Source organism: Aquila chrysaetos, chromosome 16 (genome assembly GCF_900496995.4).
Source record: "Aquila chrysaetos chrysaetos chromosome 16, bAquChr1.4, whole genome shotgun sequence".
Classification (NCBI taxonomy): Eukaryota; Metazoa; Chordata; class Aves; order Accipitriformes; family Accipitridae; genus Aquila; species Aquila chrysaetos.
The window spans coordinates 25,975,796-25,995,905 of NC_044019.1; the positions used below are offsets into that span (position 1 = coordinate 25,975,796).

Consider the following 20,110-nt stretch of genomic DNA (forward strand, 5'->3'; position numbering starts at 1 on the left):
ACACACCTAATGCACAAGGCGTGTTTAGGTTGATCAGTTGTACCTAATCCATGATACATCAAATACAGACCCACCGGCGTTTTGTGTGCACAGTATGTGTATATATGGGTTCAGCATTATCATTTCCCTCCATTAGGGAAACACAAAATTGCCAGCTCATGGCTTCGATGGCAGACTCAGAACATGGGGTTACGTATGCATGCCCAAGAGCCCACCTCAAGAAGATCAGGTTAGGCAAGTTCAACAGCCATCAACTGCAATCTCTAATCTGGCTGAACAGAACAGCTCTACCTGGGAACCATTATATTTAAAGAATTGCACTTTTTTTTCCTCTTTTGCATTTCTAATCTGGAAAGCAATTCTCCTCGCAAGTTTAATACACATGCTGGCCTGTCTGTTGGGCGGGATGAAGACCAAGCACTTGGGAAGAGTATCTGATAGACAACTGAGAAGTCATCTCCTGCTCCACCTGCACCTCTGAAGGGAAGGTTGTTTCTGGGAGGACGAGGCAGCTGGTTCTAACGCGAGCACGGCCAGGAGAGGAGCAGAAAGCCTGAGCGGGCTCTCCTTGAGCTCGGGCTGGTCCCGCTCCGCACAGGCTCTCTGCGCACAAGCCACAGGGCAGCTGAGCATCCCCTGAAACCAAGGGAAGATGGACAAGCTGCCGTAACTTCTATCAGCTGCCCTTGATGCCCTAGCAGCCCTCTAATAGAAACGGGAAGCACGCAAACCCTACACAAACTTGAGCGCAAGAGGGATGCGGGGAGCAGCCACCTTGCGCGCTGCCTGATGAGCAGGCACAGACCTCAGAAGAGGACGGAGAACCTTCTCTCCCAAGCACTAATATTGGCCCTTTGCTAAATAAAGGTGGTGAGGACCGAAGACCGTAGGCGTTTAAGTAAACGCTGCTGCCCCAACCCAGCCCGCTACTGCTCCCGCTGAAATCAAAGATAATGACTGCGACAGCAGCAGGGGACCCGGCCTTGAACAAACATCTCTAGCTGAGTGGAAATGGTGAATCACATTTTCTGTATTTTTAGGTGATATTTGTTTCTTTTTATGAAATGATTTATTTAAAGCTGTTCTTCAGCCTAAACTTTTCCAGATATTACACTAAAAAAAATAAATAATTGCTGTTCTTTTTATAATGTACATCAGTTTTCTTTTGGCTATCTTGTTTTTAAAAAGCCACGAAACTATTAGTTTTTGAAGTGATGCAAAACTAAACATGCTGCTCTGAAAAAGCCCGTAATTAAGCAGGCTGTAATCATTTTTCACTATCTGGCTCCTTGTCAAAGCATACGTCATTCTTTTGTTCCTCCTGCAGTATATTCTCGTGGCAGCAGCAACCATGCTGATCCTAGGCATTAATTACTGTTTAGGAGAATGGAAAGGAGGAGGGCAAACAGAAAGGAGAGAGCAAAGAAAACAACACTATACAATTCCACAAAACCCCTCACTGTGATACTGAAAAAGTAGCTTACAAATACCTACCCACACAACGCTTGTTAGAGGATTTATCTGTTCCTTTTAAGGACCTAACCTCGTAACAAAGATCTTTAGTTCCTCAGTCTAAGGAAGATACAGACATCTATTTTTAGTTAGCCAAAAAAAAAGCAAAAACATCACTGGTAAAAGCAAAAATACATATATTTATGGGAACTATTTGCCTGGGCTATTTCGAAAGTGCCTCAGAGAGGTCTAGTATTAACCTAAACTAACATTTATTTCTACACAATAGAGAGTAATTAAAATTAGCCTGGGTATCAGCGAGTTTCTCACGTAGTCTCTTTAGGTGCTAGTGACACCTTTTAGACACTGAATGACAAGGTGCCTAATGTATACAATGAGGAGAGCCACACGGTTCTACCGTGATCTTCCACCTATAAGCTACACGCTAGAGATTGTCACATAAAAAAGTTGGTATCTGTAGAGTTGTCCTTTTTAAAAGGTATTAATAATTCAGTAATTATTACTGCAGAACAGTAATTATGCAATCATTCAATAATTCCGTTTCGAAAGACATCCACAGCAACCAATGTTTCCTATTCTATTTCACACTCAGAATTGCTATTTAACTTGTATTCAGTAATATTCTTTTTGAGGTGAAGGTTGGAATCAGGCCTGGTCAAAAAAGATTTTCTGAAGGACATTAAAAATGTTATGTGTTTGGCACTTAAAAGAGTACAGAATGATCCGAGGCCCCACAGGGTGAGATTTACGCTATCATCAGTGTTTGTGTTTCATATTCAGCTTATGTTCAGAGCCATATCTGCCTGAGCCAGCTGAAGTTCAAAGCTAAGAGCCTTGGCTTACTAGCTCAGGTACAATAATATGCTAATGCGGCTATATATAAGTTTCAGGTTGGATCTGCCTCACGCTTAAAAAGCTCAGAGCAGGTGCAAAACAAGCTAAAGGTTATCGCCAAAAAATCATTAAATACATAACTAAAGTTATTTACACAGATGGTTAGCAATGAAGACTTGATGACCTTCTCAATTGGAAAAGAGCTGAAATTTTAGTGACAGTATTAAGAAAAACAAGAGAGAGCACAGCCTTTAGTTTTCTGAACTATACAAATAGATGCATGCGGATTTTTTTTATATATATATACACCTATATCTCTCTACATATCTATCTCCATTCTATGATTCTATAACTTGACTGGAAGTAATGAGAGAGACCATTGGCACAAGAAGAAACCTAGGAATTCAGAGCATCCAGGAAAAAAATCTGAAGGAAATATCATCCAAAATTCTCTCGTATCTCCAGCTGTTTTCCAAGGGACACCATATTCCAGAATCTGGATTAAAAAAGAAATCTAGATGTTGCATAGTGTCTACATATGTATACACCAGAATTTTTTCTTGTATATAGTTATCATAGATAGCATCCAAACTCTCAGATACTATAGGCGCATACGTATATAAGCATGTATGTGCGAGATCACATACGGCCTTTAGAACAAGAATTAAACAGAAGCTTTGTACTCTTTTACAGCCTTGCTCGTTCCTGATCTCGAGTTTCACACACCCTGCTGTTAAGCCTAAAGATGCATAAGCTCTTGGTATCTCTTGAATTCTGATGCCTCTTGGACTTGCCAAGCTCCTTCATTGTACCTTCAGTAAATTTAACTGTGCCTGTGGAGAGCACTACAGTAACAAAGCTTGCAAGGCAGATGACAGAGTTTGTGAATTTATATCATAAGTCAGCAGAAGGATTTTTTGCACTTCCTGATGTTTTTTTTATATATCTAGATATCTTCATTTATCTATCTCTCAGTACTTTTCATCTGAAATTGATTCTAACATCACCATAGCATAAAGCAACACCTGATTTACAAGCTGAGGTATTACTGTGACATGACATCCATCAAGAAAAAAAAGACAGACATATTTCCTAGGAACAACAGAACAGTTAATAAGACCATAAATTGTAAAAACATTTAACTAAGCACGCTAATCTATCACACTAATCTTGAAGCATTAAGTATAAAATACAACGCTTAGCAGGCCAAGAATGCCAAACATGCAAACTGATAATCCTTTAAACTGGTCTAGCTATGCCAGATCTAGCTCTGCCAGTTTTCCATCAACCACAGAACACTGACAGAAACTTAAATAATCGTGGCATGAAGAAAATACTGTATTATTTGTGTGCCGATAGATTATATATTAGCATAGGAATAGGTTTAAGGGATAAAAATTTCTGATGGAAAGATATTCAAATTCGAAACAATTCATATCTGCTCTAGTCTCCTAAATCACTTCCATCTGGTAAATACTATCACTAGCAGTAAAAAGATACCGTAAGGCTTTGTTCTGAGACACTGAAGCCTGCTATTGTGTGAGAACGCATAATAAAGTTCATCCATGAATATGGACTTCAGAAGACAAAGAAAAAGTCAACATTTACCTTCACGAGGTGCAAAATCCTAGAAAAGATATGGTGTAGCCTGGTATTGTGAAGCAAATTGATTTTTTCTAATGGGAGTTGCTTCCAAGTCTTCCTCTATAAAGAATGCAACATATCATCTCACTTGTATTTCTCTTCCTCCTTGATTCAAATGGAAAATTCTCTTCTTACTGCAGGAAACTCTAGGCTAGGCTAGTCCATCTCAGTCACTTACAGCTTCCAGCAGTTTTCTACCCATTTATTGTATCCAGACTCTCATTAAGTCTGGGTATGAATCAGCATTTTAAGGAAGGCACATCATTTTAGTGATTTAGTGAACATCATTTTAATGATTATTTGCTGAAAATTCAAACCTTCGCATAGACACAATGACATCCAGGAAAAAAAAAAACAAACCACAAAAACAGTATTATTGGAATATCTCTGAAGTCATTGCTGTTGAGAAAAGTTTGCTATTCCCACCAAAGTGCAATCACTGTCTTAGTCACCAACCTAGGGACAGACCGAAGGGGCCAGACAATGCAGACAATTGTATTCAGATTAAAGGCCAATCTGAACCCATTTGCCCGTCAGGATTTGGTCCTATGAGTCAAAATTTCGTCTTCATTTCTTGCAATGCAAGTTATTAATATTGGAACAGATTATCATAAACCTGATAATTACTATTCTTCTCCACGCCTCCAAAAGAAGCCTCCAAGGGCTCAATGTGATGGATTTTCAGATTAAGGCTCGTAAGAAGCAATAATGAAAGATGGGCAAGGCTGCTATACTAGGGGAACTAAAAGCAAGAAAGCTCTGTTTGGGGTTTGATTTGGGGGAGGGGGGCGGGTGGCAGGCTATAGAGGGAAAGGGAAGTTAGTAAGACTGCAAGAACTTACTTTAGGTACAAATATAGTTACAAATAAGATTGGAGACTTATGAAACACCACAAGGGTATCCAACTCTTTTGTGGATTCTGTCCCTCTGCATCCCTTTTTTCTCATCCTGGGTTCTTCTCACATTTGGTATATTAGAATTTAACATTTTAGCTATATACTCTACAAAAAAAAAAAAAAAAAGCAGCAACAACATTATCTCAATTCTTATTTGTGTGATTGCTTCCTTGGTGTAGTAAATTGAACTCCAAGAGATCTCCAAAAGGCTTAAGAACCTTTCCAGAAGCTATACACATATAAAGGACTAGGGCTCTTCTAAGCCACAGCAAGCAAAGATCAGACTGAAGGTTTCCTTAACAACTCGATACCGCTCCTCTAGATGAGTTTCACGGGTGCATTATGGATAAAAATAGATCATACACCACTTTGCTGCTCACCAAAGCGCTTCATGTAAAGAGGGAAGCACAACTTCCAGTGATTATTTCAAAGGGTCTGTGAGCTGAAGTTGCTCATCGAGCTCATCAGTACAAGACCACGGTGACAGACACAAAACCTTCACCAACAGAGCTGCCCTCTTATTTCAGAGAAATTGAATCAAAGGAATGCGTGTGCATTAGAAGGGGCTGCTGAATCAGAGCATCAGGAGGGTAATTGCTCCATTAGGAAGAGTCAACATGGCGAGTTAATAAAATGAGATGTACTATCAATCAATAGTTTGGAAATGATTCAAATTGTTGGGGTAGAGGAAATAAAAAGGCCTCTTGGTCTTCTGATTAAAATATTTCACTGCTTTGGGTACATGCAAGCTTAATACAAAAAGGTAGGAAAAAGAAAATGGAAGCTTCAGTTTATAACTCAGGCCATTATAATAGCAAAGTGAAATTATGTTTCACCATAACTTGGTATTTAAGAGGAAGCAACTAAGTATTGCTTATGGATAGAAACCCTCCTATCACAACTGAATGTTTACTTTAAATGTACTGCATACATGCCTCACGTTCTTGACAGACTGTGTTCTTCAATATTACATGTCAACTCTAGCCCTCATCAGAAAACAAAACAAAAAATTAATATTATCCTTAAATTATTTTCAGACAGTAAAATTAAACTTGACCTCAAAATCTTTAGAAGACCCTGCATTTCGTGTACCACGTGAAAAGAAAGCTAAAGGAAATTGAACCAGCTTTGCAAATGGTTTGAGGATGACTTAAACTGAAAGGATCACATCTCAACTGTTATTTTATAAATTTACATATTAGAAATATTCTTGATTTGCCCCCCCCCTTTTTTTTTTTAATTTTGATTTGGGTTTGGGTTTTTTTTCTTCTTCTCCCCCCGCCGCATATACACACCTGCCAAGTTAAACAGGAATATGGGAATTACATACAACGTCTGCTTGGCAATCAGCTGCGACTACAGCTCATGTAGACGTGCCCAAACCGGCTTTAAACCAGCGTGATAGTGATCAGTAGCACAGAACTAGGTGTAGGCTACAATATTCACCCCACAGCAGCAGAGATGCTGTGAGCCTTCTGCCGATGATGCTCTTCTTGAATCAGTGGGAAAGCTGCAGAGCATCGGGTTAGGCTGGGGTATGTCTACATGAATCTACATGTCTGCAAGGAATATGAAGTCTGTTTACATATTTACATTTAAATTCATAAAGCGATAGATAGTCACTGCTATGCCAATTAAAGTGCTTAATTCCACCTTTCTGTCATTTCCTGTATTTAAAGCAGAGATCGCAAAACATTTTCTATAAAATCCCTTACAAGTTATCATAAAATACATGATATATTGCTAGGCATTAGGAAGCTAAGAAATTCATACATTTTCATGCCTGATGAATAAACAAGAGGAAAATGCAGTAATGAATCAAAACATGTAAATGACAATTATCTCAAAGGTCACTGTATTTATGGTGCTCATTATTTATTAATGGCATATGCTTAATGAACATCCTTCCAATTAAGACTGCGTGATGTCCCATAGCAAATGCAGCAATCACAAATGTGTGAATAGGATTAAGCCGCTCCATAACTTCCCAAATTAAGCATGTGTGTGAATATTGTATCAGATCCAGGCCAGAGCATTTAACACTCCGTAAGTACACTTAAGTCAGCATTACAAAATACCAAATGAGTCAATAGTATCAGTGGGTCATAACTCGGAGTTATTAACTTATCCTTTCTTAAATCATTAGTAAAATGTGACATTAATAAATGCCTCAATGCCTTTGCAAACAATAAATGACTCATTATGCTTGTTATTAATTATAGTTGAAGAATACTCTGGATGTGTATTTTTCTTTAAACATAGATCTGCAAAATTTATTTGAAACGTATGTGGCCCATTAAGCAAGACGAAGGAAGAAAACGGGGCGGGGGGGGGGGCGAGAAGAGAGAGATTTTTATCCCTTCTTCCCTCACTCTACCTGGAAGCCTGGTAAAGCCAACATATGTCTTTGAAGGTATTAATAATGCTGCTCTATCCCATAAGGAATTATTGTCCTGAGAGCAAAAAAAGCAAGTAAATCTGAACTACTCACACACTTTTTAACCTGTGATAAATTTACAAAACATTCATCAGAGCCCACAGCATATCTTTTGAACCTACATCATCTAAGCTTATTGAAAAAGGCTCTCAGCAAGAATCAGATTTTTGTGCTTAATAAGATACTCCCCAGTTGGGGTGGGGGTGTAGCTGGTTGGTTCGTTGGGGTTTTTTAAATGCAATTCATTTTTCTAAACATCTGCTTTTCTACCAAATGAAAAACCTTTCTAGTCCAATGTTTCATTTGCTGTGAACTGCACAAAATATCAGTATCAGTCACTAAGTCTAAATTAACGAGAAATAAAGTGGAAAGGGCTACAAGAACCCTCTTCTGTGAATTTAGTTAAAATATTGGTGGCAACATTGTCATCCTTAGCCTTAACCAGTGACTTTTTACTCACACTGTATATCCCCTTCTAAGAATTTGCTATTTAAGATTACACAGGACTTCCTTACAGTCTTTAACAGATGTTTGTCATATGTGAGACTTCTGTTCACGTCATCCATGCGTAGTTCAAGGGAGGTTCATGATAAAACTATACAAGTGAAACAATGCACAAGTGTTTGCTTAATAGAAAAGGACCTAAAATTCAGAAAAAGTTTCAGCTTAACATAAATCAAAAATAGCTCCACGGGAAATCTCCCCCTCACTCGAGACCGGAGTTCAATAACTTAACTAAGAAAAGACTCTTATTCACCTGGTCAATTGAATTAATTCATAAAATTTCACAGTGAAGAGAAATATACTCATAAAATTACCGTCATTTTAATGGAAAATAGTAGCTTCTTTAAAAAAAAAAAAACCACACTGTACTTGCTGTTAACTTTTTTAAATTGGACGTTGTATAGTTAAAAGATCTGGTCTAATCCTGGAGAGTTTTCTTCCCCAAGATAAAGTATTCTATATACTGAAACTCAAGAAAAAAGTTCTTAATGAAATTTGTTTCTTAAGGTCTCATTTTTTTAAAACAAAAAAAAAACATTAACTTCAGATAATTTAAAAAATATACATACCCTTTATCACTAGGTTTATTGCCTCTTTGAAAGAATACTTAATAAAACAAACACTTGGGTATAACCAAAATGACAGAGACTTGTTTGAATGCTGCAATAATGACTGCAAAAAATAAAACACTCACTGTGTGAACACGGATTCATTTTTCCTTTGTGCACTCATGCTCTTGCTTCCCTAGCGCGCAGCTGACTACGGAGAGATTAATTTCTGGTATAAAAAGGTTCAGCACCAATGATGCTGAGCAACCGACTATAAATTAAGCTAAGAAAATTGCACATATATTTTGTCAGGGACGTCCATTTAGGAATCATAACTAAAAGAAACAGGCCAAACTCTGAGGGGACTAAATGGCAATTTAACGTTATATACAAATCCTCTGATCTCCAGGCCATATAATGAGCTACTTTTAAGCACGCTGGGTATGTGGTTTACTCACACTTTTTTTAGTAGAATAATACATATAATAACAGTTATTTGGCTCTAGCCATCACCCCTTCCCCCCCTCACCACGAAGGAAGCAAACCAAAGCAGACGGCCACATACAACGAGTGGTCAACACCTTCGGACGCGGCTGCTGCCAAGGCGGCCGCTACGGCAAATGCCCACGTCTTTTAGCGGCGAGCTGCGTGCCAGAGCGGCACACGAAATGGACGGCCGTCCCTGCCGCTCGCCTTGAGCTCTCCGGCTAGCTGAGACAGCCTCGGAAGCTAAAAGACAGAGCAAGTTGAAAACACGACAGGTAAAGTTCCCTCAGCCTTGAACGTCACTTATAGACAGACGTTTATTGGTCTCTGTGTGTCACGGCCTTGTATCAACGCCAGGTTCACGTAAAAAGTCGGGTAGCGTTACCAGCTAATTACACACCTCCTTATGCTGAAATTAGAGATATGCAAATACACTAGTCCTGACCGCCGCTAGATGAACAGCAGAAATTGCTATTTAAACTACCAAGTACTGAAGAATACCTCCAGGTGGAATGTGCTAAAAACACACATCTGGTATGTTACATTGATAAATGGAAAAAGACGGGATGTTTCTTAAATGAATTATTCTTTTCCTCCCATCCTTATATATTATAAGCAGTACCCTATTCCCACTTTCATTATCTGGCAAAGTCCATAACTGGAAAACAAGCTGCACATTTTATGACCCCCTAATCCGGCTCTATCTCAAAAGGCAGCCATACAAATCCAACACGAGACCCGCCTGGGATATTTTCAAACAGCAAACACCCCACAGCGCTTCCACCTGTTCTTTCTGCTGCTTTTACACACACGGTTCTGTCCTCCTCGCACATCCACTGCTCCCATTAACGGTAAAAGCATTTGTTATTTGGTGTTGATTGATTAACTCTAATGGAATACTTGTACATATCGTGGGAAGAACACATGTCAAAGCTTAAAAAAAAAACAAAAAAAAAAAAACAAACAAAAAAACCACAAAAAACCAAAAACCAACCCCCCCAAAAAACTAGAGCAAGGTCTTCTCAGGACATTGTGATGGGAAACAAACTAAGAGACCTAGTTTGAAAACAAATACACTGATGGCAACCAGGAACTTTTTTAATAACTTGTTTGCCCAGCCTCTCTGGTTGCCAAGTTTCTTGTTTAAATTGTACCTGAGACTAAACACTGCTAAATATATTGCCAAATTAAGTGAGAGTTGTCAATTAAAAGAGTTAAAAACACATACTGGAGGATCATCATTTACGTTTTTAATATTAGAGTACATTTGTGTAAGTCCTTTGGTCTGGTAAGGAACCTTAGGAATCTCTACCCTATAACTGCAACTCTTCCTTTACACAGTATTTTGCTTGGAATTCAGATGGGAGGTTGAAATCACTCATGATAGCTTGGCTCAAGTTACTATTTTTATCTACTTACTTTGAAATTAATTTCTTATCCCGAAGCAGAATTGTTGCTAACTTGATTTTCCACAACTTGTTGCTAATAAACAACGGCAAAACCCCCCACTCCCTGCTAATGTAATGGCTTAATAACAATATCACTCATTTTACTAAAAAGGCAGTCAATAGGATGCACAGATAATTTCTACTCACAAACCAGAAGTTTGGTCTTGAAGTGCAAAACTTTGGCTTTTACTAACATTAAACAGTAAGTATATACCCATTCAGGTACTAGCCGACATTTTTCTACTAAACAGTGGTATTTTCTGTAGAGTTTCCTGTAGTGCTAAGAAGTTAAGAACACCCCGATGCACTAATATGCTCCATTTAAAATAGGATTTAATAGAAAGACTAAAGTTGCAAACCTCATACGTAGTGCTGCTCTTTCACCCCACGGCATACAACACAGCTGTGATACCTGCAGATTTTCTCGTAACTGGGAAAACATTAGCCAGTATCAGTGCCAGAAAGACAAACTGGATCACTCAGTCACTTCACAGACCTTCTCATTGCCACAAACATTTTACCTAATGATCACTGGAAAATTCCGATTATCAAAGCGGCACGATTTTTTTTCAGCAAATAAATTATCCATTAAAACCTAATTTTGGTTAAACCATCCCTGGTAATGAGTTTAAATTGAATATACTAAACAGCATAAATTAAAACCCATGTTTTTTCACGGGCAAATCTGGAAAACGGAAGATGAGCCAGTGGTGGTTTTGGACTCCGCAGCAGCACCGTGGTTCAAACCCTCCGCTGGCCTCATCCCAAGCTGTTACTGGAACCAAATCCTTGCACAAGCCTGCGGAATGTTGCAATCGCTAGCTCTTACGGCATGGCAAGGTGACTCCTCTTCTGTTGACACTATTTCATTTTGTACAAAATTCCTACCTAGGCTTTGGGCAGAAGGTAGCGAGCGACTCCAGTGTCTGCTGGCTATGGTGTTCACCTGGAGGCGAGGCGGTAAGTTCCCATGCCAAGGAGCACCTAGGATTTTTGCTTGTTTTACAAAACTGTAGAAAATAAGAGGTCGAGGTAACTCTATCCTGAATACTCCATCTGAATGCTCTTGGACCACTCCCGGGTTCATTCCTCATCGCCTGAGGACAGGGATCCAAAACCAGGTTCTCTCACATGTTGGGTAAGCATCTAGATCCCTAGAGTAGTGACTGGCAATCTCCTGTTCCACCTCACTGGTTTTTATGAGAAATGGTGGTTGTACCATCATTTGTTTAGGTTTCTGGGCTGGAATTGAGGCAACGTATCCAACAAAGTGAAAGCTGAATCCTGTTCTCTTTTCTCTTCATCCCCTGCTTTGCCCCTACTTGACAAAGCAAATTGAAAAGTGTTTGCTTTAATTGATACCCCATGGTACAAGTAACTCAGCTTTCTTTTGAACAAGTGTCATTCGTTTTTCACGCTCTAGATAAGAGAGACATGCTAGTGCAAAACAGCGATGAAGTTGGTAAGTCAGCCTCCATTAGTTACAAGCACTGGCATAATGAGTTTTAAAGTGGGATTAATGCTGAAATTAAAATAAAGGGAAGAAATATCCAGATTCCCCATAGTTTTGCTAATTAATTTGATTCTTACCACCCTCTAGCTTGGCATGTTTCATGATGTGAAAATGTGAGTGACCACTGTGAGTTGTAGAATGCATTTGGGAGGTAGATTTATAAGTTTAACAGCTCTCTTTGGTAACACTTTCAGGTCAAATATCAGATACAGAGAATTCTTTTTGGTATGAAATACAAACTAGTCTACATGACAAAGCACCCAAGTATCAGTAAAAAAGGTTAAACACACAAGCAAAGGTTTCAGTCATCTGACAAAAGAAATCCCACTGATATTTGAAGGTTAGTCAAATTGAACAAGGGGCAGATCTTCAGATGCAGCTTACGCAACAGCATTTCAAAATCATCTTTGATTTCTCCTGGGGCTAGGGTGTTGTTGGCAATCTGGTGCTCAATGCAATGAGAAGTTCTGTAATAATCAAACTTCTTGCTACAGATGGAAGCTTATTCAGTGGTTAGTTCAAATTTGTTTAAGATTGATCTGTCCTGCTTAAAGGAGAGAAAAGTCTTAATATAGCAGCGTAACTAGCTGGGAGAGCTTTTCTCTCCGTTTTCTGCTCCGAAGCGTCTGCCATCTCCCTGCAGCACCCCCAGACTGATTCACTACGTGATGAAACCTGTTCACGCAGACCCTTAAATAGCCATTTTACCCTCTCTACTAATGATCTCCATGACTGCAGCACTGGATCTTTTGATCAAGATGTAGTAGCAGTTTCAAGTCTTGGGGGGGGGGGGGGGGGGGGGGGGGGGCGCGGATCAAGTAGTATCTGAAAGGCCCTACTTTATTTACTTCCAACCATGTCAGTGCTAAACCTTCATTTTCTGACCTAGTTAGGAACATCCGTGGATACATACCATAGGAATTGAGCCAAATGCTAAAAAGAATGAGGACTCCCTATGCATTTTGAGGTTTAAAAATCATTTGTCAGTCTAGGGTTTAACAAGGACAACCACAACCAGCCTAGAGGCTGGAAGGTGAGCGACACTTTAATATTTGAATTTTAAAGGGATTCATAGTCCTACGGAGGCTGATCCCCAAGCGCCCTGGTGTCAGAGCAGAATACTAAGCCCGGTTACCTATGTTTCAGCATGAATTTCTGGGGTGTGGTAGATAAAGCAAGCCTACCTTTCTGGCCATCCCCAACCCTACGGAAACAAAAGGAAATGTAGGGCCAGTGTAAAAGTCACGGCATGCATCCCTTCTTTGTACAGATGAAAAAAAGAGGGAAGAAATGAGGAAGCGACGTGTTAGACAAGGAAAGCAAGAGGTAGGACAGTTCCTGTAGCTGAAGAATAATGATATAGTTGGTTTAGAACAACAAATTGAATATACTAAGGAAAACGAGACATCTTGAAGGCAGTACTCTCAACGGGGAGTTCACCTATGCTTCTCTTCACTCAGTGAACTGGACAAAATCATGTCTTCTGTTACCGATGGCTACTTCCTTATATTAGTCAACTAATTTAAAAAAAGCTTTGTAGAACTGAAGCTACGATGGCCCTACCTACACACACACCACATTCCTATATTCCCTCCCGAAGTTACTGTGTCTGCCTCCTTCTATCCAGAAGGTATGATCTGGCACGTCCAGCTGCTTACATCTGCCCCTAGAAATCTCATGTTCACTATTATTTTAAACCAAACATCAAGTTAGAACATCATGTCTTATGTTAGTGTAATCTAAAACATGAACAAGTAACTGAAGATTTTAAAATGTCTTATTTACCATCAGTGATAAAGTTATTTGATTACTTTTTATCACCACAAAATTTCATATTTTAATATTTAATTATATTTATTTAATTTCTCATATTTTATGAAATAAGCTGATTAATTTGAATGGCATCAAACTTTACCCCCTATTCCTTTAATAGAATTCAATAATGCTAAATGGCATCACAGTGTAAAAGGCAAACTAAAACAAGAGAAAGAAAAAATAAAAAGCTATAGATATACATGAAAAGGAAAAGCCTCCAGTTTGATTTTAAAATAACTATATAACAAGTTGATCGCTTTGGGAAGCACAACTGAGTAAAAAGCACCTAAACAAGCCGAAGCTGTCTGCTTTGAAAGGACAAATAAACTAGCAGTTAGGGGCAGGTACAAATGCTTGAAAACAGTTTCCAAAATGCTAATGCAAACAGCTTTAATAACACCATGGGGATATGAAACATCTGTGGTTAAAAAAAAAAAACAAACCCAAAAAAAAACCCCAACTGAACAGATTTAGCTAGATGTAATAATGATACTAGAACTGACCTGTTGCTAGTGTTTTTGGAAGAGGGTGTGCTCCGCTGGGGCTTTATAGGAAACAAGTGCAATATACTGTCCTGAGTTGTCCGCTCTGAAGGGCATCAAGATAATTCTGGATTTTCTTTGCTCTGCCAGGTTTTGAGGGGTTGTGTTCTGCCTTCTTTGAAAATACCTTCTGCCTGCCATGCAGACATCACAAGCGGTCACATCCCTTTCAACCTCACTGTACACACCTATGTCCATACCCATCTTGCTGCCTTTCTAGAAAAGTTTTTTATTTTACCTGGAGTGATGAACGAAGGCAGGAAAATTCAGATGAAGAAACTGATACACAGCATAATTTTGCCAAATAACAGAAAGACTGAAATCTGTAGGATATTACAGCTTTTGAAAAAGATGGGCTCCAGCTGTGCTGTTCGGACTAGGGCTTGAGAGCAAGCCTCAAGTTTCTTTAAAGTTTTCAGGGAGATCTTGGCTCTAATCTTTTATCCCAGGCTCAATTCAACCCATCCCTATCCACATACAAACTTCTAGAAAGACGAATCTGCTTTTTTGCAGATTCTTCTGAGGATGATTGTGCACACCAGCACTGGTGCTCTCCACAAACCCAACCCTACTTGCTTTAGTTGTGTCATTCAACACACAATGTCCCAACACAAACTTGTGAGTTTAAGGCTTATGGAATCCTTAAAGTTATTTAAATGATTAAATCATTAAAAGGTAATAATTGAAAGTAATGTGAACAATAAGCCTCACTGTGGTTTCTTGCCATTGAGTATCACACATTTTCTTTAAAGATCCATAATATCCTAAAGGCTTGATCAAAGAAGAGTTTGGCGTGCCTGCTTTAGCATTTAAAATAAAAGCTTTGAGTTCCCAAAGCAGTTATGTGCTACCGAAGCCTTAAGAGACAAGGAAGCCTTCATTTTCCTTAACGGTACTTGCACTAGAAAGATACCAACAGGAAAAACAGATTTGACCCTAACCTACCTGCAGCGATTTTGTGAGCTGAACATGACAGTACAGACTGAGGATTCTCTTACTCCTAACACTCATTATTAATTAATAGTGACTGCGAATTACAGCAGAGTAATTTTACAAGTAATAATCCTTCAAAGCCATAATCCTATTGCAATCAAAAACATGCAAAGACAATGTTATGGCTCGCATTTCTAACATATCAACACATTTAACTTAATGGAAAAAAAAAAAAAAAAAAAAAAAAAAAGGCACCAAATGGTAGTGAACCTAAAGGCAAAGAAGCGATACCTAGACATTTGCAATGAAGAGTTATTTTTAAGTAACAATCATTATTTCATTAAGTCAAGCCAGGTAATACAGGCTATTATATCCAGAAGAATAGAAGACAAAATTAGTAAGTGAAACCTATTGTTAAAAATCCAATAGGAAAAGCACAAAATGGATATGAGAATGCTGTGATCAAAGATAAAGGTGAGTTATAAACCTTAATTTTGAACAGTAGGAGCATGGCATAACTCAAAGGCATGAATCGAGGGGAAGAAACAAAAAACAAACAGCAACGGAGTTCTTTGCACTGTGGGAATAGATCAGGCTGAACCCTGAAAAGAGGGGAACTGCAGTAACGTCATACCAGCACCTTAGTTAGGTCAATGACGTAACATTTCCAAAGTCAACATCAAGTTACAAAATAAGGTAGCAAAAAAATGGAAGTCGCAGTTTAAAGATGGATGCGGTTGGCTATCATCATGGAGAAGAATTATCTCACTACACCACCAACGCAACCACGTTTTGCTGAATAACAAAGTTCTCATTGAAGTTAACATACAGTAGAGATATAATTTTTAGTTTTTCTCAAAAGTAGTTCCATCTGCAGCCAAATTATTTCAAATTACCTTCAAATACAACCACAATCAAGTTAACGTCTGTCAGATTCACAACTCCACTCCTAGCTCACTTGGACCCTTTCAGTTTGGTAACTCATTTTTCACAGGTAGCATTTATTATCAAATATGATATACCTTGAAGCTCCAAGGAAGCTACCAGACAAGTTCTGAAAAGCATTTGCCCCATTTATTTTTCAGTTGGTCCAGAACATTTGTTTGGCTAGAAACAGAGGGGGTGAAAAAAAGGAATATCAAGATTGGCTGAATAACTGCAAGAGTGATTTAAAACACAACAAAGGTTGGATTTCTAATTCAACAATATTAAAGCTTCTATTTCGTAGGAGTCTACGTTCACTTCGAGGCAGTCCTTTTCAACAACAGAGGACCTAAAAAACTTGCTTCTGTCTTAAGGAAGCTTATTAGTTAGCATTTCTTTGGGTTATCTTCTGTGTGTTTAAGGAAGTCAATAGTATTTTTAATATTTTAATTTTAAAATTTTTAATATAGCATGCACAAGAAATGACCCAGTAACAGAAATGAGTAAAATGCCAATACTCCAATTTAATGGTAAAAAGTCACACAGCTAATGCATTTCAATGTCAGTTTAAGCCCTAACAAAGTGTTGGGTTGTTTGGGTTTTTTTAAGAGATTAAAAAAAGTGCTTATGTATTTTTCTTCCCTTTGCATAGCAGTTTGACATCATATGCATTCTTTTAAATCAGCGTCTCCTCTGCTACTACTTAATGTAGTGAGTTTCTATAAAATCTAGGGAAAACGATGACATTTTCTAGAAAAGGTTTTCAAGACTTAGAGAACTGCTTATTCCAGTGATGTGCACACACCCCTATGCAATTCCCTTCTCCACACCCCTATTAATTTTCGAGGGATTATAAATTCAGTAAACCACAGTAAGAAAGCAGAACAAATGCTCTCAGGGAATCTTGATCAAAACCACCCCCAAAAAGGTACGTGAGGAAACAATTACTTTTCTTGTGTATGGAATAGTATGCAAAACCCCTCAAAATAATTGCACTGAAAAGACCAAGTCAGAATACACTCATAACAAATAGGACATAAAGAGGCACGTATGGGGTCATATGCTTGTAGGAGAGCTTGAACAACAGGTACCATGGTTTCCAAGCTCCTGCTGTGCATAGTGGAGATTTTCGGTCCCCACCTGTTTACGCTGATTTTGTTAGACAAAATATCAGAACCTGTAAATACAGTAATCAGACATCCATGCTACAGCCTCCACCCACACCCTCCAACCTTCTCCCCCCGGGTACTTTGATAAGAGACACTGTCACTCTAACTCAGCTGCAGGGATTAAAATATATCCAAAAAAACAGCAAAGAGCACCCAGTTGATTGCACGGCTAGGCAAACTGGAAAAATTAGTTATTCTGCCTTTTGACTCCTTGAATATATTTTACTTCCATGAAGTTTGAGTAGGTTTTCTGGGTTTGGTTTTTTTTTTATTTCTCTCTTTTTTTTTTTTTTTCTTCCTTCAACGGCACCATTCTGCTGACGTGGGAGCTGTTTTATTTGAAGCAGGCAAAAAAAGAAAAGGATTGCTGAAGCGCTGCCTCTCATCTCCCACACAGCCCGTACCTACTGTACCACATCGCGCGTTCCAGCTCCCAGCAGCATACGCCAGCAGCAACGCCAGGAAAATACTTACCCAAGGAAATAACTATGATAAGAGGATAAAAATAGCCTGAAATGATGGAAAGCATTTCAGTGATAGATACGTTGGAAAAAAAGGAAATGAAGCTGTTAAAAAGATAGAACATGGAGCAAGGCACAGAAGGGGGGAAATATTCCTTTCGTTGCAGCAGGAGATCTGGCAGAGGCGATGCATTTTTTCCTCCGCTGCACTCACGCTGCAGTTTATACTGATGGCTGGTCCAGCTCCAAAGCAAGCGAACTCCCCTTGACAGAAGGCCTATTGCTAAGACTTTGCCTTACATAGCTCTCCCATTCACTTCGCTCCCAGAACCAGTAGGTCAAAATAAACTACACGTATTCCTACCTTTGGGACGCATAAAGAAACCCATGTACGTGCTCCAGTCTCTATCGCAGCCCGAGAGCTTCATGAGGGAATCTTAGGCATTTCAAATAAAACATATTCGTGGATCTGATAGCTCACGGAGAAGAACATTAACACCCTTCTAGGCTATTTTTGTTGGCATTGAGGCACTCCGTAGAGGGGAAAAGAATAAAAAGAGAGGAGAAAAAAAAAAAAAAGCCCAGCAATACAGGGACAGAGAAACAGGTGCTTCCTTTATCTGAAATTAAATCACTTATTTTGCTGATAAAATAATATCCATGCCCATATTAGGCAACCACAACAGATTATTTTTGCCTCTCATTTTATGAATATTGACTTTTTAAAGGTAAAAATGAAAATGGTGAATTCACTGCCTTCCACGACCAACAGCAACATCCATTTACTGCTGTAGAAGAGAAATGGCAAGGTGCCTTCGTATTGCGAGGGAAAATTAAGCACATAAAATATACCACCTGCTGACTGTGAAAGACTTCTAAGCAGACACACACAAGAGAATAGATAATACTGTAAGGTTTGCTTTCTTCTCTTATTTTATAGACCTACATATTAAAGTCAGAATCAGTCACTCTGAGTATTGGTTTTGAGATTCTGTGAAAACAGATCCTATGAGTTTCACTTATATCTGCATCAATAAACACTGTCTGAAATGAAATGTATTTTTAGAAAGGCCCAGCATTATGAATGAGACATTTTGTATTATACCATATATGCCACATGCTCTGGTAAGACACAAAACCAGATGAAGATAGTTACTCCTTTCAAGAAAGGAGTATGCCAACTCATCAGGAGCTACTAAATGAAGCTGTGGAAACACCCCACGCACACCCCTTCAGCCTCTCCAGTTTGCCCACACAGTGAGATCAACCCTAGTAAGTTATTCCTAAATCTCAACTTATTTTCTGATAAAATCCCAGGTGCAGATAGCCACATCTTCCAACACTCCACTACAGAAAGACCAAGGAAATCACTAACAAAGTGGCATCCAGGTCATGAGGAAGGTAAAAATTGTTTGACTTAAGAGTATTGAGGGGGAAAAATCAGTAAAAAGAAAGCTCAGACTTAATTTTAGGAAACACGTCGCAATGATGAGATCAATTTTTCACAGTTATGTATAACGACAATCCTTTTGTGTGTCCACTGCCAGGCATCTCCTCCTTTTGTTCGGGGCGATGACGGACCCAACGGCCACTCGAACACCATGATACAACAGTGCCATCTTGCTTGCTTGTTTTCAAGTCGGTATTAGCCAGATTCAGCTGCAGCTTAACAAGACAACACAATAACAAACCTCAAATGAAGCCCAGAGAACTTTTACTCACTGACCAGCCATGCCAAATCACCAGCGTAGCAAGTTACGGATCCACCTAAAACTCACAAACACATAACCACGTCTTACCCAAACCGTGGGTAATTGATTCACCTGTGACACTTAGAGTTTTACTTCATTTTTTCAAATTACCCCAACATGAAGTAATGACACAGGCAACCAAATCTATGACTATAACTATCAAGAGATCAACAGCAGAAATAAAAGCTATTATCACCCAGTCCTACTAAAAGTTGCTGAGATCTTTTCTAGTCTTCATCAGAAGGAACCCTGTGAGCAGCAGCACCGTGCATCTGAAAATAAAACCACCCATGTCCTCTAGTTGCGTTTGGCATTTCTATTTCAAAAGCAAAAATACACATTGCATTTTGAAATAGTTTGGAATGGCACACGTTAAAAATTCACAGCTAAATCCGTTAATATTTAGCGACAAATTAATGCTTTATAAGAAACCTTTTCATGCAGCGTTGTCTTCGAATTAAAAACGATCAAAGCTGAATGTACAAACTCCAAGGATACAAGTTAATGGCTACGGCTCTGTGGAACCAATTCTGACAGTTTACCCTTACCATGTAATACAGTATATATCTTTAAGCCACATTTGAATTTTCAATGTGTCAGTGGATCAATAAAACAATATAAAACTTGAAACCACTTCCTGGACAAAATTAATATTGAAGAGAAAACTGAATGAGAACTGTGGGACAAGCAGCTCTTAGCTACGCATTAAATAGCCAGCATGGCTATACTTGC

At 38.8% G+C, this 20,110-nt stretch overlaps 1 protein-coding gene and 1 long non-coding RNA gene across 4 annotated transcripts in view; one reads left to right on the plus strand and one right to left on the minus strand.

Moving 5' to 3' along the window:
• The window catches only part of NAV2 (neuron navigator 2), a 431,305-nt gene that overhangs the window by 296,069 nt on the left and 115,126 nt on the right, over positions 1–20,110 (minus strand). The gene's annotated exons all lie outside the window — the stretch shown is intronic.
• LOC115351674 lies at positions 11,144–20,008 on the plus strand. Its single transcript, XR_003926864.1, has 2 exons — positions 11,144–11,230; positions 19,175–20,008. It is a non-coding gene; the product is annotated as an uncharacterized LOC115351674 (long non-coding RNA).